This window comes from Bubalus kerabau, chromosome 5, assembly GCF_029407905.1.
Source record: "Bubalus kerabau isolate K-KA32 ecotype Philippines breed swamp buffalo chromosome 5, PCC_UOA_SB_1v2, whole genome shotgun sequence".
Classification (NCBI taxonomy): domain Eukaryota; kingdom Metazoa; phylum Chordata; class Mammalia; order Artiodactyla; family Bovidae; genus Bubalus; species Bubalus kerabau.
The window spans coordinates 110233587-110256719 of record NC_073628.1 but is presented as its reverse complement, the minus strand read 5'-3'; the positions used below and the strand labels follow the sequence as shown (position 1 = coordinate 110256719).

The 23133-nt window shown below is 40.6% G+C and overlaps 1 protein-coding gene across 7 annotated transcripts in view; it reads left to right on the top strand.

Moving 5' to 3' along the window:
- Window positions 1-13065: 13065 nt before the first annotated feature.
- Window positions 13066-23133, top strand: part of RC3H1 (ring finger and CCCH-type domains 1) — a 75024-nt gene continuing 64956 nt past the window's right edge. For 3 of the 7 annotated variants that reach the window (XM_055582695.1, XM_055582690.1, XM_055582691.1), the window contains exon 1: window positions 13067-13395. The gene's annotated coding sequence lies outside the window, so the exon portion shown is untranslated. Of the gene's footprint in view, window positions 13396-23133 lie in introns of all 7 variants that reach the window. The other 4 variants (XM_055582697.1, XM_055582696.1, XM_055582693.1 and 1 more) reach the window with 4 other exon arrangements.

The following is a 23133-nucleotide window of genomic DNA, read 5'->3' as shown; positions in this document are numbered from 1 at the left end:
CTTGCCTGGAAAATCCCATGGACAGAGGAGCCTGGCAGGCTGCAGTCCATGGGGTCACAAAGAGTCAGACACGACTGAGGGACTGAACACACACAAGCACAGTAGAATTTTAATAATTTTCATTCACTGAGTGTCTGCTACTAATAGATGTCAGGCATTGCACTAGATGCTCAACATGTATTTTTCATTTACCTACGTAAAAACCATCTTAGATACATTTTAATTTAATATATTTAATACATTAAATACATTTAATCCTTATTTTATAGCAAAGGAAATACAGCATTCTAAGGTTAACTTGTACAACACAGCCAGTAAGTAATGGGACAAGGGTTTGCACTAGGTCTTTCTACCTCTCCAAGACTGACAACAGAAGAAAAATATACAGGTGGAAAGAGATACTGATTCTTATCCCCTGAGATGTGCATTTTCTCTGGGGGAGCTGTAGTATTTCCTGTTACTAATGCGACACGGACCTCCACAAGAATGCTATGCTATGCTATGCTAAGTCACTTCAGTCGTGTCCGACTCTGTGTGACCCCATAGACGGCAGCCCACCAGGCTCCCCTGTCCCTGGGATTCTCCAGGCAAGAACACTGGAGTGGGTTGCCATTTCCTTCTCCAATGCATGAAAGTGAAAAGAGAAAGTGAAGTCGTTCAGTCGTGTCCGACTCTTAGCGACCCCATGGGCTGCAGCCCACCAGGCTCCTCCATCCATGGGATTTTCCAGGCAAGAGTACTGGAGTGGGGTGCCATTGCCTTCTCCGCCCATGAGAATGGTTGGCCTAAGTATGACTTAGGCCTAGGTATAACTGCTGAACTCTCCCGTTAAAAGAAGGTACCACGTCTGAGAAAACACTGGAACATTCAAATAAGATGTTATTCAAATCTAGAGGAAAACAAAAGGGAAATAAATTTATGGAGTAACATAAGGGTGAAAACTCATCTTCAATGAGGAGTATGCCACAGGGACATCTGGTTCATGACCTGTCTCCCACTGGTAGAGCTCAACTTTAATCCCTAACCTCTTAGAACATCATAGAGAACTCTAAAGACTCACCTAAGCCCAGATCTTAGAAATTAAGGCATGGAGCAAAAGGAAGTTTCCTCTCCATCTTGCTTATAGCACAACTTTCAAATGCTGGTTTCCTGAATGATTTACATATCAATGTCAGACTTTTTTTTAACTGGTTACTTATAACAAGGTAAATCTAATAAGGCCTAAGAAATATTGAACATACATCTTTTGCTAGATGATATAATTTGGTTACAGAATGTATTTAACCTCAATATATCAGAGCAACTAAAGAGCCTCTTGACGAAGGTGAAAGAGGAGAATGAAAAAGCTGGCTTAAAACTCAGCATTCAAAAACTAAGATCACAGCATCTAGTCCCATCAACTCATGGCAAATAGATGTGGAAAAATGGAAAACAGTGACTGGCTTTATTTCCGTAGGTTTCAAAATCACTGTGGATGGTGACTGCAGCCATAAAATTAAAAGACACTTGCTCATTGGAAGAAAAGCTATGACAAACCCAGATGGCATATTAAAAAGCAAAGACATTGCTTTGCCAATAAAGGCCCATCTAGTCAAAGCTATGGTTTTTACAGTAGTTAAGTACAGATGTGAGAGTTGGACCATAAAGAAGGCTGAGTGCTGAAGAACTGATGTTTTTGAACTGTGGTGCTGGAGAAGACTCTTGAGAGTCCCTTGGACAGCAAGAAGATCAAACCAATCAATCCTAAAGGAAATCAACCCTGAATATTCATTGGAATGACTGATGGTGAAGCTCCAATACTTTGGACACCTGATGGGAACTGACTCACTGGAAAAGACCCTGATACTGGGAAAGATTGAGGGCAGGAGGAGAAGGGGTCAAGAGAGGATGAGATGGTTGGATGGCATTATTGACTCAATGGACATGAATTGGAGAAAACTCCAGGAGACAGTGAAGGAGAGGGAAGCCTGGCATCCTGCTCCAGGGGTCACAGAGTCAACTGAGCGACTGAACAACAGCAACAACATCTATAATTACTTATTTAGGCAGAGCTCTAAATGCTGTTCAAATCATTAGCTTGATAAAAATGTTTAATCCAGTCATACTAATCTTGGGTCTATTCAATTTCAAGTATCTGTCTTCTGCTAACTCTCATTGTGCTGTGACTTAGATAATTTTGATAATTTGGTTTTTATAATTCTAGTATCCTATTTACTGTTGCTAATTTATGCCTCCCAAAGCATTGATATTTTATAGTGCAAGGAGTAATTAGAAAAAGAAAAGTAGCTTCAGATTTCACTGGGTAGATTTAAAATTGTACTTTCACTAGGGTGCCTTTTACTTTGCCGGGAGAAATATCAATAACCTCAGATATGCAGGTGACACCACCCTTATGGCAGAAAGTGAAGAGGAACTAAAAAGCCTCTTGTTGAAGGTGAAAGTGGAGAGTGAAAAAGTTGGCTTAAAGCTCAACATTCAGAAAACGAAGATCATGGCATCCAGTCCCATCACTTCATGGGAAATAGATGGGGAAACAGTGGAAACAGTGTCAGATTTTATTTTGGGGGGCTCCAAAATCAGTGCAGATGGTGACTGCAGCCATGAAATTAAAAGACGCTTACTCCTTGGAAGCAAAGTTATGACCAACCTAGACAGCATATTCAAAAGCAGAGACATTACTTTGCCAACAAAGGTCCGTCTAGTCAAGCCTATGGTTTTTCCGGTGGTCATGTATGGATGTGAGAGTTGGACTGTGAAGAAGGCTGAGCACCGAAGAATTGATGCTTTTGAACTGTGGTGTTGGAGAAGACTCTTGAGAGTCCCTTGGACTGCAAGGAGATCCAACCAGTCCATTCTGAAGATCAGCCCTGAGATTTCTTTGGAAGAAATGATGCTAAAGCTGAAACTCCAGTACTTTGGCCACCTCATGCGAAGAGTTGACTCATTGGAAAAGACTCTGATGCTGGGAGGGATTGGGAGCAAGAGGAGAAGGGGACGAGAGAGGATGAGATGGCTGGATGGCATCACTGACTCGACGGACGTGAGTCTGAGTGAACTCCAGGAGTTGGTGATGGACAGGGAGGCCTGGCGTGCTGTGATTCATGGGGTCGCAAAGAGTCGGACACGACTGAGCGACTGATCTGATCTGATCTGATGATAATCTAAAAATGAGCATTTATTATTGTTATGGGCTGAACTGTGTCTATCCATCTCTCTTGCTCCCACCAAAGTCACATGTTATAGCCCTAACTTCGAGTACCTCAGAACATGACTGAATTTGGAGATAGGGCCTTTGGAAAGATAATTAAGGTAAAATAAGGTTATAGAGGTAGGCCTTAATCTAACATACCTACTGCCCCTATAAGAAGAGGAGATAGTACACAGATAGACATGATGGTGAAGACCATGTGAAGACAGAGGGAGAAGATGGCTGTCTACAAGCCAAAGAGCAAGGCCTTGGAAAAAACCAAGCCTGCCTACACCTTGATTTTGGACTCCTAGCCTCCAGAATTTTGAGAAAATATCTGTTGTTTAAGCTATCCGATCTGTGCTATTTGTTACCACAGCCCTAGCAAACTAACACAATAATGAAAACCAACAACATTCCAATGAGTTTTGCCCAATTTAAAAGTGGAGCTACTTTCTCCTATAACACTGTTTAAAGTATTATAGAACCTAGAATTCACCTCTCTGCCTCAAGTCGTCTGATGTTTCTTTCATAAAGGGGTGCGGTTTACTATCACCCTGGAATAGGTCTCAGGAGATCAGTTGATGTTCAGATATTCTTAATTCATAGGTGGTTCAGTTCAGTTCAGTGGCTCAGTCATGTCTGACTCTTTGCGACCCCATGAATCGCAGCACACCAGGCCTCCCTGTCCATCACCAACTCCCGGAGTTCACCCAAACTCACGTGCATTGAGTCGGTGATGCCATCCAGCCATCTCATCATCTGTCGTCCCCTTCTCCTCCTGCCCCCAATCCCTCCCAGCATCAGAGTCTTTTCCAATGAGTCAACTCTTCGCATGAGGTGGCCAAAGTACTGGAGTTTCAGCTTTAGCATCATTTCTTCCAAAGAAATCCCAGGGCTGATCTCCTTCAGAATGGACTGGTTGGATCTCCTTGCAGTCCAAGGGACTCTCAAGAGTCTTCTTCAACACCACAGTTCAAAAGCATCAAAAAGCATCATTCTTCAGCGCTCAGCTTTCTTCACAGTTCAACTCTCACATTCGTACATGACTACTGGAAAAACCATAGCCTTGACTAGATGGACCTTTGTTGGCAAAGTAATGTCTCTGCTTTTGAATATGCTATCTAGGTTGGTCATAACTTTGCTTCCAAGGAGTAAGCGTCTTAATTTCATGGCTGCAGTCACCATCTGCACTGATTTTGGAGCCCCCCAAAATAAAGTCTGACACTGTTTCCACTGTTTCCCCATCTATTTCCCATGAAGTGATGGGACCAGATGCCATGATCTTCATTTTCTGAATGTTGAGTTTTAAGCCAACTTTTTCACTCTCCACTTTCACCTTCAACAAGAGGCTTTTTAGTTCCTCTTCACTTTCTGCCATAAGGGTGGTGTCATCTGCATATCTGAGGTTATTGATATTACTCCAGCAATCTTGATTCCAGCTTGTGCTTCTTCCAGCCCAGCGTTTCTCATGATGTACTCGGCATATAAGTTAAATAAGCAGAGTGACAATATACCGCCTTGACATACTCCTTTTCCTATTTGGAACCAGTCTGCTGACCTGCATATAGGTTTCTCAAGAGGCAGGTCAGGTGGTCTGGTATTCCAATCTCTTGCAGAATTTTCCACAGTTTATTGTGATCCACACAGTCAAAGGCTTTGGCATAGTCAATAAAGCAGAAATAGATGTTTTTCTGGAACTCTTTTGCTTTTTCTATGATCCAGCGGATGTTGGCAATTTGGTCTCTGGTTCCTCTGCCTTTTCTAAAACCAGCTTGAACATCTGGAAGTTCACTGTTCACGTATTGCTGAAGCCTGGCTTGGAGAATTTTGAGCATTACTTTACTAGCATGTGAGATGAGTGCAATTGTGCAGTAGTTTGCATTCTTTGGCATTGCCTTTCTTTGGGATTGGAATGAAAACTGACCTTTTCCAGTCCTGTGGCCACTGCTGAGTTTTCCAAACTTGCTAGCATATTGAGTACAGCACTTTCACAGCATCATCTTTCAGGATTTGAAATAGCTCAACTGGAATTCCACCCCCTTCACTAGCTTTGTTTGTAGTGATGCTTTCTAAGGCCCACTTGACTTCACATTCCAGGATGTCTGGCTCTAGGTCAGTGATCACACCATCGTGATTATCTGGGTCGTGAAGATCTTTTTTGTACAATTCTTCTGTGTATTCTTTCCACCTCTTCTTAATATCTTCTGCTTCTGTTAGGTCCGTACCATTTCTGTCCTTTATCGAGCCCATCTTTGCATGAAATGTTCCCTTGGTATCTCTAATTTCCTTGAAGAGATCTCTAGTCTTTCCAATTCTGTTGTTTTCCTCTATTTCTTTGCATCGATCCCTGAGGAAGGCTTTCTTATCTCTTCTTGCTATTCTTTGGAACTCTGCATTCAGATGCTTATATCTTTCATTCCCTCCTTTGCTTTTCGCTTCTCTTCTTTTCACAGCTATTTGTAAGGCCTCCCCAGACAGCCATTTTGTTTTTTTGCATTTCTTTTCCATGGGGATGGTCTTGATCCCTGTCTCCTGTACAACCTCACGAACCTCAGTCCATAGTTCATCAGGCACTCTATCAGATCTAGTCCTTTAAATCTATTACTCACTTCCACTGTATAATCATAAGGGATTTGATTTAGGTCATACCTGAATGGTCTAGTGGTTTTCCCTACTTTCTTCAATTTCAGTCTGAATTTGGCAATAAGGTGGTAGGCCAGTTCAAAAGCAATTAAAGGCAGGACTCAGAAACATCATTTTATTTAGCTCTTTTGGAATCAAGTCTACAGGAATCTAGTTCCAGAAATCCCAGAACTAACTTGGCTACATCTTCCATGATCATTTTGGATTGTTAGCCTGGATCTAAGGCAACCTTTAGGTTTAGTTTGCAGTTACTACCTCAGGTCTCTCTTGAGATTGGACTGTAAAGATTAAGGGCAGGTCAGAAACTATTGATTTCCTATTTCCATGGGACACCTTCCTCTATTTCTTATCCAACACATTTATCTTAATGAACACTGGTAAAGAAGTGTAGATTGGGGGGAAATGTAGACTATGCGGAATCTATATACAAGGAAAGGAGGGTGATAAAGAGAGGCCTAACTTGGCCTCCCATAGTTAATTTACCGAAAGCAACTCAGAAAATCCAAATGACTCAGCTCCAGTACCCTGTATTTTGTGCATGTGTTCATTTTTGAGGCTGTCATTTCCTCTGCATACATAAATAATTTACACTGGAGAGGTCTCAGGACCTAGCTGTACTTTCAGTTCAGTTCAGTCACTTAGTCATGTCTGACTCTTTGAGACCCCATGGACTGCAGCATGCCAAGCTTCCCTGTCCATCACCAACTCCTGCAGCTTACTCAAACTCACGTCCATCATGTCGGTGATGCCATCCAACCACCTCACCCTCTGTTGTCCCCTTCTCCTCCTGCCTTCAATCTTTCCCCAAATCAGGGTCTTTTCCAACAAGTTGGTTCTTCCCATTAGGTGGCCAAAGTATTGAAGATTCAGCTTCAGCATCAGTCCTTCCAATGAATATTCAGGACTGATATCCTTTAGGATGGACTGGTTGGATCTCCTTGCAGTCCAAGGGACTCTCATCTTCAACACCACAGTTCAAAAGCATCAATTCTTCGGTGCTCGGCTTTCTTTATAGTCCAACTCTCACATCCATACATAACCACTGGAAAAGCCTTATCTTTGACTAGAAGGACCTTTGTTCGCAAAGTAATGCCTCTGCTTTTGAATATGCTGTCTAGGTTAGTCATAGCTTTTCTTCCAAGGAGTAAGCATCTTTTAATTTCATGGCTGCAGTCACCATCTGCACTTATTTTGGAGCCCCAAAAAATAAAGTCTGACACTGTTTTCATTGTTTCCCCATCGATTTGCCATGAAGTGATGGGACCAGATGCCATGATCTTCGTTTTCTGAATGTTGAGTTTTAAGCCAACTTTTTCACTCTCTTCTTTCACTTTCATCAAGAGGCTCTTTTGTTCTTCTTTGCTTTTTGCCATGAGGGTGGTGTCATCTGCATATCTGAGGTTATTGATATTTCTCCTGGCAATACTGATTCCTGCTTGTGCTTCATCCAGCCCAGCATTTTGCATGATGTACTCTGCATATAAGTTAAATAAACAGAGTGACAATATACAGCCTTGACATACTCCTTTCCCAATTTGGAACCAGTCTGTTGTTCCATGTCCAGTTCTAACTGTTGCTTCTTGACCAGCATACAAATGTCTCAGGAGATGTGTCAGGTCAGGTAGTCTGGTATTTGCATCTCTTTTAGAATTTTCCACAGTTTGTTGTGACCCACATAGTCAAAGGCTTTAGCATAGTCTATAAAGCAGAAGTAGATGTTTCTTTGGAACTCTCTTGCTTTTTCGATGCTCCAACAGATGCTGGCAATCTGATCTCTGGTTCCTCTGCCTTTTCTAAATCCAGCTTCAACATCTGGAAGTTCACGGTTCATGTACTGTTGAAGCCTGGCTTGGAGAATTTTGAGCATTACTTTGCTAGTGTGTGAGATGAGCTCAATTGTGCGGTAGTTTTAACATTCTTTGGCATTGTCTTTCTTTGGGATTGGAATGAAAACTGACTTTCCCAGTCCTGTGGCCACTGCTGAGTTTTCCAAATTTGCTGGCATATTGAGTGCAGCACTTTCAAAGCATCATCTTTTAGGCTTTGAAATAACTCAACTGAAATTCCATCACCTCCACTAGCTTTGCTTGTAGTGATGCTTCCTAAGACCCATTTGATGTCTCCTGTGGAGGTATGGGTCAGCAGTGGCCTGCTGCAGGGGCTCTGGGTGCAGCAGACCTGGGTATAGCATAAACCTTCTTGGAGGAGGTCACCATTAACCCCACCATTGAGCCACCAGAACTTACACAGGACCGAGGAAACAGACTCTTGGAGGGTACAAACAAAACCTTTTGTGCACCAGGACCCAGGAGAAAGGAGTAGTGACCCCACAAGAAACTGACCTAGGCATGCCCATGAGTGTCCAGGAGTCTCCAGCAGAGGTGTGGATTGGCAGTGGCCAGCTGGAGGGTCAGAGGCAATGTGCAGCAGTGCCTGTATGGGACCTTTCAAAGGAGGTTGCCATTGTCTTCATTACCTCCACCATAATTTGGCCTCAGGTGAAGTAACTGGGAGGGAACACAGCCCCACCCATCAACAAAATTGGATTAAAGGTTTACTAAACACAGCCCCACCCATCAGAATAAGACCCAGTTTCCCCCTCAGTTTGTCTCTCCCTCAGGAAGCTTCCATAAGCCTCTTATCCTTATCCATCAGAGGGCAGACACACTGAAAACCACAATCACAGAAAACTAACCAAACTGATCCCATGGACCACAGGCTTGAATAGCTCGGTGAAACTATGAGCCATACCATGTAGGGCCACCTAAGACGGATTGGTCATGGTGGAGAGTTCTGACAAAACGTGGTCCACTGGAGAAGAGAATTGCAAACCACTTCAATATTCTTGCCTTGAGAATCCCATGAACAATTCAGTTCAGTTCAGTTCAGTCGCTCAGTTGTGTCTGACTCTTTGTGACCCCATGAATCACAGCACACCAGGCCTCCCTGTCCATCATCAACTCCCAGAGTTCACCCAAACTCAAGTGCATCGAGTCGGTGATGTCATCCAGCCATCTTATCCTCTGTCATCCCCTTCTCCTCCTGCTTCCAATCCCTCCCAGTATCAGGGTCTTTTCCAATGAGTCAACTCTTCGCGTGAGGTGGCAAAAGTATTGGAGTTTCGGCCTCAGCATCACTTCTTCCAATGAACATCCAGGACTGATCTCCTTTAGGATGGACTGGTTGGATCTCCTTGCAGTCCAAGGGACTTGCAAGGGTGTTCTCCAGCACCACAGTTCAAAAGCATCAATTCCTCAGCACTCAGCTTTCTTCACAGTCCAACTCTCACATCCATACATGACCACTGGTAAAACCATAGCCTTGACTAGACGGACCTTTGTTGGCAAAGTAATATCTCTGCTTTTTAATATGCTAGGTTGGTCATAACTTTACTTCCAAGGAGTAAGCATCTTTTAATTTCATGGCTGCAGTCACCATCTGCAGTGATTTTAAAGGGATGACACTGAAAGATGAACTCCCCAGGTCGGTAGGTGCCCAGTTTGCTACTGGAGAAGAGTGGAGAAATAACTACAGAAAGAATGAAGAGACAGAGCCAAAGCAAAAACAACACCCAGTTGTGGATGTGACAGGTGATGGTCACATGCTGTAGTTAGTCTGATGCTGTAAAAAGTAGTATTGCATAGGAACCTGGAATGTTGGGTCCATGATTCAAGGTAAAGTGGTCAAACAGGAGATGGCAAGAGTGAGTGTTGACATTCTAGGAATCAGTGAACTAAAATGGACTGGAATGGGTGAATTTAACTCAGATGACCACTCTATTTACTACTGTGGGCCAGAATCCCTTCGAAGAAATGCAGTAGCCCTCATAGTCAACAAAAGGGTCTGAAATGCAGTACTTGGATGCAATCTCAAAAATGACAGAATGATCTTTGTTCATTTCCAAGGCAAATCATTCAATATCTCGGAAATCCAAGTCTATGCCCTGACCAGTAATACTGAAGAAGCTGAAGTTGAACAGTTCTATGAAGACCTACAAGACTTTCTAGAACTAACACCCAAAAGAGATGTCCTTTTCATTATAGGGGACTGGAATGCAAAAGTAGGAAGTATCAAATGATATCAGGTATATCAAATGATATACCTGATATCAAATGATACCTGGTATATCAAATGATATCAAATGATACCTGGAGTAACAGGCAGATTTGGCCTTGGAGTACAAAACGAAGCAGGTCATCAAAGGCTAACAGAGTTTTGCCAGGAGAATGCACTGGTCACAGCAAACACTCTCTTCCAACAACACAAGAGAAGACTCTACACGTGGACATCACCAGATGGTCAATACCGAAATCAGCTGTACTTTAATAGATCTAATTCAAACTTCATTTTCATATCCTCCAATCAGGCATCTATTGAAAGCTGATTGTATTTATATGCCTCTACATACAGATCTAATGCACAGTATTGACATCTGTCAAAAGGTAGGTTCTATGACATAAGAATGACAATTCCCACTAGTTTTTCCTTTTAACTTTCACAAAATTCTATATTTTTATGCAAGAATCATCTATTTTATACTCTAGCTGTTGACAAGTACTTCTCATTGTATTCTTCCCACTAGATTATTACATTTCTTTAAGGCAGGGACACATGATTCGTTTATCTTTGAATTTTTTCCTCCTCTTCCAGTCCGTCCCACTCTCTAGCCTCCCTACTCAATAACATGGCACTTATCTGTAACAAAGAGTTGAGTATATATGTCACCTACCTAACTTATAGTAGTCTCTGTTTCAGCTGTCGCAGTGAGTTGGTTTGCAGTAAGTAAGGTTTTTTCCTAGTCCTAATACAATAAGCAGTGCTTTAAGTTGACAATTACACATTCCAGATCAATTTTAAAGCATATGGTAACTTAGAAAATCACTTAGCATAAACTAAAAAGCATAGCCTATTCTAAATAAATAATCAAAAGAAAAACATTATGTAGGCATATCAGAAAACACATTTAAAAGATTTACAAGGCCTTATTCTAACTGATTTGTGTGTGACATTAAAAAACAGCACTAAAAATTTTTAGGGTTCATTCTAAGAGCAAAATTGTATTTGGTTACTGTCATCCTTATTTGACTGATCAAGAAACTAAAGACTATAATGATATATATCTAAAATGGAAAAGAACATTTGTATACCTTTTGTGTGCCATGTGCTGTTCTAAGCCCTTTACATGAAAATTTGCATATAAATTTCACTGGATTAAAACAAATAATATAATTTAAGCATTTAGAAGCTTAAATATAATTTAAATTTCAACATAATTATTTAATCTTATTCATATTAACTCTCAACACCCTAAAAATGGTTACTATTACTTAACAATAACATAGCAAAAATTTTAAACAGCAGCATCAGGGGAAAAAAGTGCTGAATTCACTAGCTAGAATTCTTACAGAGTTAATTTGGGAATAAAATCCAGGATATCTTTTTTCTTTCCACTGAATAACCATATTATCTGCTAAACAGACTTAGTCTAATGGGATAAATTATTCGCTGCACTTTATACGTCTACCCTATCTGGTGCGTTCAAAGCATATAAACTACTTTTTGTAGATTAGTTTTTATTGCAAACACTTCTTTTCTTCAAAGCTGGTCTTTTTTTTTTTTTTTTGCCAAATGTTTGCTTAATTATATCATTAAAATGAATTTTGGGAAGCCCCTGCATTTAAAACTTATTTTTAACCAAAATAAAAATAAATTTAACTTAAAAATCTTACTTTTTAAGGGAACCTTGAAGTGGGTCTACCTGTTGAGGTGTAACTATTAACAGTTCAAATAAATTACATTATCTAGGTTGACTGTAATGAAAGTTGGCTTACTTGCTTCACCTAAACAGGGAAGTTGGCATGTTTGCCTAGCAACAGCCGCTGAAACCTTCTGTTGTGGAAGGTTCCCTAGGAGTGAGAAGGGAGGAGGAGGAAAAACTGGAGGAACAGATTAATCTTTTTTTCCCAGCAGGAGACGGGAGGCCTGGCTGAGGAGGGAAATGGTATCCAAAAGATAGCCTTTAGATTAGCACACACCCACCTAATCCCTCCATGGTAGCTAGAAATTTGCCCTTGTCAGGACTGGGGTTACTATTTACTGGGTTGAAGAGATGGTTACTGATTCAGCCCACTTCAAAGAGACTTAATTCCAATCAGTATAAAGGCATCAATAGGTCTTCTAGAAAGAAGCTGAAATTTGACTAGCAGGACGGTGTTAGCAACTAAAAAGAACTGTTCTCTGCTCAGAATTTAGGAAGGTGTGTGATATATTATTTACAAATAATATAAAAACATTGGCTGTTACAGTAATTGAATTTATCAGCTTAAAAACAGAAGCTTCTCTAAATATAGTACTTCTCTTGGTGTTGGGGATGTATGCAGGGAAGAAAGGACAGGACAGCAAAATCTCTTCTCTTGGCCAGACCTGAGGAAAAAACAAAGGGATGATAATGCAGAAGAGTATTAATTGCGTGCTTATTTGAGGACCGTCTCTCTCTATTCTAGCTGATTTATTTTGAAATTAGGACTGTATGGTATAAGAAGAATCGCCATTTCTCTCCTTTCTTAAAAGCAAATGTTTGGTTAAACTGAATTGTCTTGAAGGGGTCTCCCATGACCCCAAATGAAAATGACTTCTTTTCCATAAGGGAGAAGAGACTTTCAATAACCACAAGGTTAGCTTTGAGATCCGAGTTTTTTTTTCTAAGAGCCAGTTCTTTTCCTGTCCTCCCTCAGACAGCTGTTAATTGGTCACATAGGCCTGGAGAGACGTTTTGAGGCAGTCGAGTGTCCAGGCCTTTGGACTGTTCAGCCCTGTTGGGAGGCTTAATTCTTCAGAGACTCTGTAAAAGGAGTGACTAGGGCAAAGCTGATGTGATCAAGAACCAGGATAAAACGAGATAAGAACAAATTCTTCTGAAGTGTAGGAGGAGAGACGTGAAAAAGAAACAAGAGTAGAGGGACGGGTTGAGATAGCCAAGGGACTAGAGGTGAGCGCCGGACCGGTTGGAAATGTCAGAAATTTTCCAATTCACCCTCGCCGTCTGGCCACTTGCCCGCGGGACGCCGAGGCGCTGGGGGGGCCAGTTCTTCGGCTCAGGGCGTGGGTGCGCGCCGGGTCCAGACGGGGAGCGACGCCGCCCTCCCTCCACGGCGTTGGTGGCGGGTGACTCAGAGCTTTGCTCCCGCGCCCGCCCCGCCCCCTCCGCATGACCCGCCCCCGGAAGGAGGAGCCTCGCCCTCGTCTCCGCCCCAGTCTCTGGGGCGGGCCGGAGCCCGAGGAAGAGGAAGGGGACGAGGACAACGAGCGACGGGGCGGAGGAAGAGGAGGAGGAGGAGGAGGAAGAGGAGGCAGACCAACAAGATGGCCCCTGCTGCAGGAGCAGCCTCAGCAGCAGGTGGGGGGCCGGAGGCGGCGCTGGTGGTGGCGGCGGCGGCCGTGGCCCGGCGGCCTGGGACAGAGTCAGAGTCGACGGTGGCAGCGGCGGCAGCGGTGGCTGCCCCGGCGGTGGCGACAGCCGCGGGGACTCGGAGCTGAGAGGAGCTACTGCTCGGACCAGCGCGGTGAGCGAGCGGCAGGCGGCGGCGGCGGCGGCGGCGGCGTGGGGAGCCGGGCGGCCGCGGCCTGGCCTCCGTCGGGAACAATAGGCGGCCGCGGCGGGGCAGGGTCTGTCCTCGGCCGCCCTCGGCTCCTCGGCCGTGGCGTCCGCCCGCCCGGTTTCGGACCTCGCCGGTGGTCCAGGGGCTTGTCAGTGGCCGGCGTCCTTTAGGCCTCAGGCCTCCGCATGCCGCCGGGAGGGCCTGCAGGGGTGGGTAGGCCGTGGGAAGGTACAGACGCCGCCCTGGACGAGGGGAGGGCGAGGGAGGCTTTGGCCATAGGGAGGGGGCCACCAGGCTGCCCAGCCCCTCTGTTAGTCCGAGGACCTCGGCGGGTGCAGAGAGCGCCCAGGGGATGTTTTTTGGACCCTCAGGCTGCGGGGGTGGAGGAGGTGAAGGCGTCTGTAAACAGGCGCCGCCTCTGCCTCCCTGCACCTCAAGGCTGCTCCTTCTCCCCTACCCCTTACGCGCTCCCCTTCCTTGGCCAAGTGGGTTTTACGAAGTCTGTTTGCCTGGAGCTACTGCAGAGCGAGCCCGTTAGTCTTTTTTTCTTCCCGGCGGCGCTAGGGCGGTTATGTTTGCAGGTGTTTAAAAAAAAAAATTAAGTGCACAACACCAAGAAATCTACCAGGTAAAATGTGATTATCGACAAAGGATGGAGAGAGAGAGAGAGCTAAAGGCTGTTCCTCTTTAAACATCTCTAGGCATCGGTTCTCTGTAAACATCAATTGTGTTCGCGTCCAGGGTGAGAGTGAAACAAGGGCTCTTTTGGAACGGTAAATAATATAACTCTTGACATCCCAGAATAGTCCCAGAAACTGGAAACAAAGCCGCTTACTGGCAACGCGGAGACAAATTGTAATGTTTGAATAGAACTTTTCTTCAAAGGAACCGTTTTAAATTATTAGTGTGCCTCATAAGAAGCAATATTAACTAGATAAAATAGACCGAATGAAGCATTTCTTCAGGAGACAGAAGAGGTTCATCGCCAGGCTAGAACTTGTCTTTTTTTTTTTTTTTTTTTTTAACAATTTTCAAAAAGTAGAAACAACTGTTCTCTGTTGAATGTTTAGGCTTATCAAGACGCATTATAGTTGCCCTGTGTAGTGATTTCTGAAACGTCAACAATTAACTACTATTTCTCCTAAACTTAATTTCTCAAGGAGGAAATTATCCAAGTTATTTCTATTTCCGTTTCTACGGCGGTATGGAGAAATTTATATTAAAAATGTTTGAATGCGTCCGAAAGACTGCTTTGCACTATTTAACATTCACTCTCATGGTCCAACTGGTTTGCGTTCTTCACAGGACCTGTGCTGTGCAGAGAATATGCCAGTTAATATCTTTTACACAGTTTTAGGGTGAACTTCTAGTTAGAATTGTCCATGTCTGTTGTAATTTAGAGCATTTTCAGGTTATATGAAGTTTATTGAGAGGCACTGGTCCTTGGTTCTTCCACAAAAACTCACGGTAAATAGACTAGCAATTGAATAAACGTAGAGGTTGGACTATTTTATTGTTGTTTAGAATTGAAGTATAATAGATGAATATGAATGACTTTCATTTTATGTCTAGTATAAATAACGTTGCGGATGTTTTGACTTTTTAGGTAGTAGGGAAAGAACAACTTTCACATGGCTCCTGCTGATGTGAATTTTCTGGGAATACATTTCAAAAGGGACATTTTTAAAGTGTTCAAAGTTATAATTTAATCAGTCAGTCTTTTTTTTTTTTTGCTGAATTTTGTTAGATTGATACAGAGTGCAAGTAATCTCTTATCATGATACTTAAATTTATCTGTGACTGATACTTGAATTTATCTGTGACTCTAAACCCATTAGAGCAATTGTTACTACAAAAACTCATGATTTTGTAAATTTTAAGTGGTCAGTGTGCTTTGTTGTGAAAACAGATCTTGTATTAAGGACTAATTTGCCTCATCATCTTCCTGAAAACAAAGATTTTTAAGTGTTGATGGTTTTGTGTTTGAAATTAGATGCTGACCCAACAAGCATTGAGGCTAGGTCCCAATTTCTATTCGATATTGAAAAAGCTCTTGGAGAATTGTGCTTTTGTTTGTGTCAAACTATTTTAAGATGTGATCCCTCAATTGTCATGTCCTCAATATTAATGTTTATTCCCATTATGTCAGTTCAGATTTTCTCAAGTGATAATTTAAGAATTTCCTCTAAGAAGTTTTGGGACCACAGCTTAAGAATTAGATTTGTATTTTTGAGGTAATATTAAAAGTTACTATATGTTTGATTCATTTGAAGAAATTTGAAAGGCTTTTTTTAATACATTAAAAATCTAAAATGACAGTTTTTCAAAGCATATTTATAAAATGAATAAAAATATTTGCATTTATTTCTCCTAATTCGTCTGTAGTATTGGTGGTATTCTCATTTTATATAGGAAGAGTCTCAGTCTAAGGAGAAGCTACTATAACTGGCAAAAAGACCACTTAATTAATAGATGAAAAAGCTTACTCAAATCCAAGTCTTGTGACATAACTTATTAATAGATCTTTTACTACTGCTACTCCTGCCATATGTCCCAAGGTTAAATTTGCATCTCCTTTATGACGGATTTCTTTTTTTTAAACTATGAACTATGTTTTGTAATATTGAGCTTGCCTTTTGTGCTAATATCCTTTCTATTTTCATTATTTGTACCCTGCCAGTATTCACTTACAAGTTTGAGAAAGTATTTACTCATGTAAATTACAGAAAAAACCCTCATTTTTGGTTTTATTACATCTGAATGCCATACATATAGAAACTCATACTGTTTACATAGAACAAATTTGTGGTAATGTTGTAATTGTTTCATGGCTTTAATTTGTTAACTAAATTGTACCTTTGAAATAAATACGAAGATTTTTAAATGATTTTAGTAACTTTCAATGATGTTAAGGTCAGGTCAGCTTACATTTGAAGCTCTTCATTTATAATTTTTTAAAGCCATAGACCATTTACAATTCTGCAGCATTTTTTAATCTCCAGATATTAGAGCTTGAAATGGAGTTTGGTGGGGCCTAATGAGTCTTTTCTTGCATATATCTTGGATGTGGTTGGTATCCAGTAAAGTAAAGAATAAACTGATAAATGATCCTTGTTTGGTGGACACTTCGGAGCAGGATGTTCCTTGGCAGGGTATGCTGACCTGGTTTAGCTTTGGCCCTGTATGTGCTCAGGAGCTCAGGTATTCTTTGGGGTTGGATTCAAGTGCATTTAAATTCTCAGGTTGACCTGTATCAAGATAGTCACAGATTTCAAAATCAGCCTGCTATTAGGATCTACTTTAAGATTACCGTCTCTTTTGTTTAATCCTCAAGTCTAGACTGTATTTGGACTAGCCTCTGAGGGTATAGCATAATGTTAATTTTGTCAATCATGTATATAAAAGAATTTTTCTTATTCCAAAGTTTCTTAATGTTGAGTTTATACATTTTCATGTGTGAAGTTTACTCAATCTGAAGTGATATTGCACTACATCCTCAAGACAGTTAGCTTTAGCATGTTTATTTATATCCAGTGTTGGTCAGATTTGTGCTTGTTTACTTCTTATATTCTTGTTTACTCTTTATGTAATATTAGACATTTCTCATCAGTTCACAGTATTTCTGATTGAGGTTTGAGAGAAAAATTTTAGTAATAATTTTGAGTTCACCTTAACATGCACAGTTGAGCTGACTAAAATTGTGTTCTGTCCTAGAGGATTAAATATTGCAAGGTTCATTTATATATTTTTTTGAGATTATTTACAAAGTATATCAGCAATATTTTGATGTTTCTCAGGCATTTTAGCACTGATATCAATACACACCTATTACTGTACATATATGGTGATAATTTAGCTGGTAATGCTTTTTTTCTAAATATCTCCAAGATCTAAACGCATTTGAATATGGTAACAATGTTTTTGAAGGACTCTAAAATGGTCTATATATTGTAACATAAATTTTTTTAAATGGAGGTTTAAATCGCATAATATAAAATTAATTGTATTTAACAGTTCAGTGACAATACATTCACAATGTTGTACAATCACCACCTCTGTCTAATTCCAAAACATTTTATCACCTCAAAAGGAAGCTTTTGTACCTATTGAGCAGTTACTCCCCATGCCCCCTCCCCCAGTCCCTGGCAACCCACCATGCTACTTTCTGTCTCTGTGAATTTAACATAAAATCATTTTGAGCCATGATTGAGCACGGGTGCTGTGTATAATTGAAATTGCAAGAAAAGACTTTGTGATGTGATTGTTAGGAATCAAAAACCACCTCATTCTTTGTGTTCTTCTCTAAGTACAGTAGGCATGCTGCCAGGGATTCTTTATGGGAGAAAAGTTGGAAGTCACAGTATTTTGACGTTTTTGTTTTGATTACTCCAGAGAAGTTGTACTTAAACTCTCTGATTCATTAGGGTTGTGAGAATGAACTAAATTTTAATGTTCTCTACAATTGTGAGCAATGAATACTTAGTCTGTTGTCTGCAACTTGTTTGCCTTTTGTTTTTTCTTAATATATAGAATAAACTTGGAATATTAATAAACAAGAACTTATTTGAAGTTACAGTAGAAAATGTTTGTTAGATTGAAGGTCTTTTATCTTTATGAGTGTAACTTTATGACTTTTATTCAGCTAACATTTGAGGCTGTTTGGATTTGCTTGTTGACTAAATCTTCAAAACCTTGGTCTTGACTCTATACCTGCTGCTGCTGCTGCTAAGTCGCTTCAGTCATGTCCGACTCTGTGCGACCCCATAGACGGCAGCCCACCAGTCTCCCCCGTCCCTGGGATTCTCCAGGCAAGAACACTGGAGTGGGGTGCCATTGCCTTCTCCAATGCATGAAAGTGAAAAGTGAAAGTGAAGTCACTCAGTTGTGCCCGGCTCTTGGTGACCTCATGGACTGCAGCCTACCAGGCTCCTCCGCCCATGGAATTTTCCAGGCAAGAGTACTGGAGTGGGGTGCCATTGCCTTCTCCGAACTCTATACCTGCTGCTACTGCTGCTAAATAGCTTCAGTCGTGTCCGACTCTGTGCGACCCCATAGACGGCAGCCCCCCAGGCTCCCCCGTCCCTGGGATTCTCCAGGCAAGAACACTGGAGTGGGTTGCCATTTCCTCCTCCAATGCATGAAAGTGAAAAGTCAAAGTGAAGTTGCTCAGTCGTGTCCAACTCCTAGCGACCCCGTGGACTGCAGCCTACCAGGCTCCTCCACCCATGGGATTTTCCAGGCAAGAGTACTGGAGTGGGGTGCCATTGCCTTCCCCAACTCTATACCTAATTCCCTCCAAAAGCATGGACACTGTTAAACAGAAGCAATTGGTTTGTAAATGTTTGTTGGTCGATTGAGGGAGAAAATAAACAGACTCTTTTTTCTTTCTGGAATAAAGTATGATAAAGTTGGACTTTTGTAAATTTAGAATTACTGCTGAATTTAAAGCTTCAATTTTGGGCTTTGAAAATACTCTTTTATTCTTTTCCAAAATTCAAAATTAGATACTTCCCCTAATTAAATTTAAATTTTAATGTTTATTGTGAGAAGTGAAATACAGATTTTATATTATCTGTTAAAGATTTATAATACTTTACAGATACAAAAGCTCTAAGCAGGGAAGAGAAATTTAAATTTTGATGCTAATTTCCTCTCTTTTAGGGAAAATTTATTAAGTGTTTTAAGAGCAATTTGAAAAGTGATTAAAAAATAATTATATAGATATATTTAGAATTCAATGCAGTAAAATTCCTGCTTTCTCTTCTTCTCTCTCTTTTTTTTTTTTTTTAATATTTATTTATTTGGCTGCACCTGGTCTAAGTTGCAGGTGTGGGATATGGTTCCCTGACCAGGGATCAAACTCAGGTCCCCTGCGTTGGGAGCATGGAGTCTTAGCCACTGGACCACCAGTGAAGTCCCCTTCTTTTTTTTTTAACTAGTGACTTTTTTCAGGAAAATGTCAACTCTCTTTGTAAATATTTATGTTTACATATACCTCATTTATGTTTGATAACATAATTATTAGAACATTTAATTATTAGAATTATTAGTAACATTTATTAGAAAGCTAGTGTGCTAAATTAATACATTTAATCATAAAAGAACATCTTTAAATGAGGTTATGTTTAGAGATTATGCTTGAAAATATGGTTTAGTGTAAGATTTGTGAATGAAACAGGATCATTATATTCTTAGCTTTATTATAAAACAGTGTATATCATCTGGCCAGATCCCAATTTAGAATAAGATATAGCCAAAAAGCCTTCATTAAATATTAATGAACTAAATCATGTATATGAAGGCAACTGGCTTAGAACCTCTCTTGCACTGTGTATAATTCTAAGAAGTTTGATATAATTTCACAGCAGATTAAAAATGCAAATTAGATGTGGGAGTAGAGGCACTCTAGGTAAGATGGACAGCAGGAAGAGTAGTAAGATAAAAAATCACCTTTGTTGTTGTTCAGTCTCTAAGTTGTGTCCGACTGTTTGCAATCCCATGGACTACAGCATGCCAGGCTTCCCTGTACTTCACTGTCTCCCAGAGTTTGCTCAAACTCATGTCCATTGCATCAGTGATGCTATCTAACCATCTCATCCTCTGCCACCCTCTTCTTCTTTTGCCATCAGTCTTTCCCAGCATCAAGGTCTTTTCCAATGAGTCAGCTGTTCCTATTGGAGCTTCAGCATCAGTCCTTCCAATGAATATTCAGGGTTGATTTCCTTTAGGATTGTCTGGTTTGGTCTCCTGCAGTCCAAAAGACACTCAAGAATCTTCTCCAGCACCATGATTTGAAGGCATCAGTTCTTCAGCGCTCAAGCTTCTTGATGATCCAACTCTCACATCCATACATGGCTACTGGAAGAACCATAGCTTTGACTGTACGGACCTTTATCAGCAAAGTGATGTCTCTGCTTTATAGTATGCTGTCTAGGTTGGTCATAACTTTCCTTCTAAGGAGCAAACGTTTCTTAATTTCATGGCTGCAGTCACCATCTGCAGTAATTTTGGAGCCCACTGTTTCCACTTTTCCGCCTTCTATTTGACATGAAGTGATGGGACTTTGTGCCATGATCTTTGTTTTTTTAATGTTGAGTTTTAAGCCAGCTTTTTCACTCTCCTTTTTCACCCTCATCAAGAGGCTCTTTAGTTCCTCTTCACTTTGCTGTTAGACTGGTATCATCTGCATATTTGTTGATATTTCTCCCAGCAGTATTGATTCCAGTTTGTATTCATCCAGTCCTGCATTATCACATTAGCTTGGGACAATGAAATACAAAGACACTTTAGACTTCTGAGTATATCATTAATTAATTAATTATTGTATTTTGTAGTATGACCTGTTGTTCTTCATGATAGATTCATTTTGGGAAAATTCACTTATGTGTGTGATTTGGGAATCATAAAACTATATACAGAGTATATTAAAACATAGACTTTGAAGTCCGTTGTATTTTAGTTCCCATCTTTTATCATATAACTGTATAATTTTTTGTCTCTAAAAACAAATGGTAATATATTAAAGGATTGTTTCGAAATTTAAGTGAGTTAACATATCTTTAGTATAGTATGCATTCAATAAATGTTACTTTCTTAAATTTTGTTTAATAAAAATCACTTTATAAAGATATTCATCTAGAATATTTGAACATTTTCTGCTGTCAAATGTTAATATTCATCATAAAAATAAACCTTGTGTACTGGTGGAGTTGGTGGCAAAGAATGAAATACCATTCTCATTCTCTTCCCACATCAGTCTTTCATTAATATGAACCTGTGCTATTACCAGCCACTAGCTACATGTGATTATTTAGAGTTTCTTATAGAGCAGTTTTAGGTTTATAGAAAAACTGCACTGTAAGTAATGTTTCCATGTATGCCTTTCCCCACAGTTACTTCTGTTAACATCTTACATTAGTTTGGTTCATTTGTTACAATTGATAAACCAGTATTGACCAATTATTAACTAAAGTCCATAGTTTACTTTACAGTTCACGATTTGTATTGTATGGTTCTATGGGTGAGATTGTCTTTTCACTTAGCAACGTACGTTTAAGATTCTTCCCTGTCTCTCCATGACTTGATAGCTCATTTCTTTTTATTGCTAAATAATGCTCTGTTGTATGGATAAATTTAAATCTTAATTAATTAAAATCAGAATTTAAAATTTAGTTCCTCAGTTGCACCAGCCACATTTCAAGGGTTCAGTAGCCACATGTGGCTCAGTTCAGTTCAGTTGCTCAGTCGTGTCTGACTCTTTGAGACCCCATGGACTGCAGTATGCCAGGCTTCCTTGTCCATCACTACATGTAGCTACATGTGGCTAGTGGCTACTATATTGGAAAATGCAGATATAGCACATTTCCATCATCTCAAGAAGTTCTATTGAAGAATGCTGATACCAATCAAAATCTGATTCTCCATTTACATTCACTCTCACAGAGAATTTACCTATTGGCACAGCCTCAATTTGTCATTAAGCCTACATTTTCAGTACTTTGGCTTATGCTGGCAGCAGTCCTAAACTTCACATAATTTAAAATTCTTTACTCCCCCAAAGAATCAGCCTTTCCAGATGCTGTCCAGTATAATGTGGTTTCCTATCAGGGCATCATCTTTTACTCCACTCTTGTTGTCCCTAAAATCTAGAGTCACCTTTTTCTTCGTTTTTTCTCTACACCTTTTGAATACTTATCAAAGGTAAACATGTCTCAGAGCTAATAACTGGCAGAAATTAGATCAGAATCTAGAACTCCTTTTTCTACTTCTCTCTGGGGATTTCCACTAGTTGGGGTTGCTTTTACAATAATTTTAAAGTTGCAGTCATGTTTGAAGAATTTATTGGGGACTGTGATTTATATCAAAACTGTAGAGGTTATAGCTATAGATTTAATAAATAATGATGTACTAATTCTTTTAAAAATGAGAACTTGAAATTTATTTCGCTGATTCTTCTCTGTAATTCAGTTATGATGGAAAAACTTTTTTGCTCTGTATGTGACCCACTTTGCCTAATAAAAATTAATTTCCTGTACTAATATGAATTAGCTGGTAAGAGTGAATAGAATTTTAACTGAACATTGTTGCCATCCAAAATTCTCTGTTGGTGCCCTGGTGTAGTTTATATTCTATTCAAATACTTGGTAACATCCAATTTGGTTACCACATGAACCTGTATCTTCTTAAACATTCTTCAGATTATCATGTTCAAGTTTCCAGAGCTTGAAAAATGGAGAGCATTGTGTCAGTCTCTTTTGCTTTTCTTTTGGGGTAAGCTGTACCTCTGCTTTTGCTGAAAATAGCCATACTGTGTATGGTCTTGATTTGACCTTCACTGTACACTGGTTCAGTTCAGTTCAGTTCAGTCGCTCAGTCGTGTCCGACTCTTTGCGACCCCTTGAATCGCAGCACGCCAGGCCTCCCTGTCCATCACCAACTACCAGAGTTCACTCAAACTCACGTCCGTCGAGTCAGTGATGCCATCCAGCCATCTCATCCTCTGTTGTCCCCTTCTCCTCCTGTCCCCAATCCCTTCCAGCATCAGGGTCTTTTCCAGTGAGTCAACTCTTCGCATGAGGTGGCCAAAGGATTAGAGTTTCAGCTTTAGCATCAGTCCTTCCAAAGAATACCCAGGACTGATCTCCTTTAGAATGGACTGGTTGGATCTCCTTGCAGTCCAAGGGACTCTCAAGAGTCTTCTCC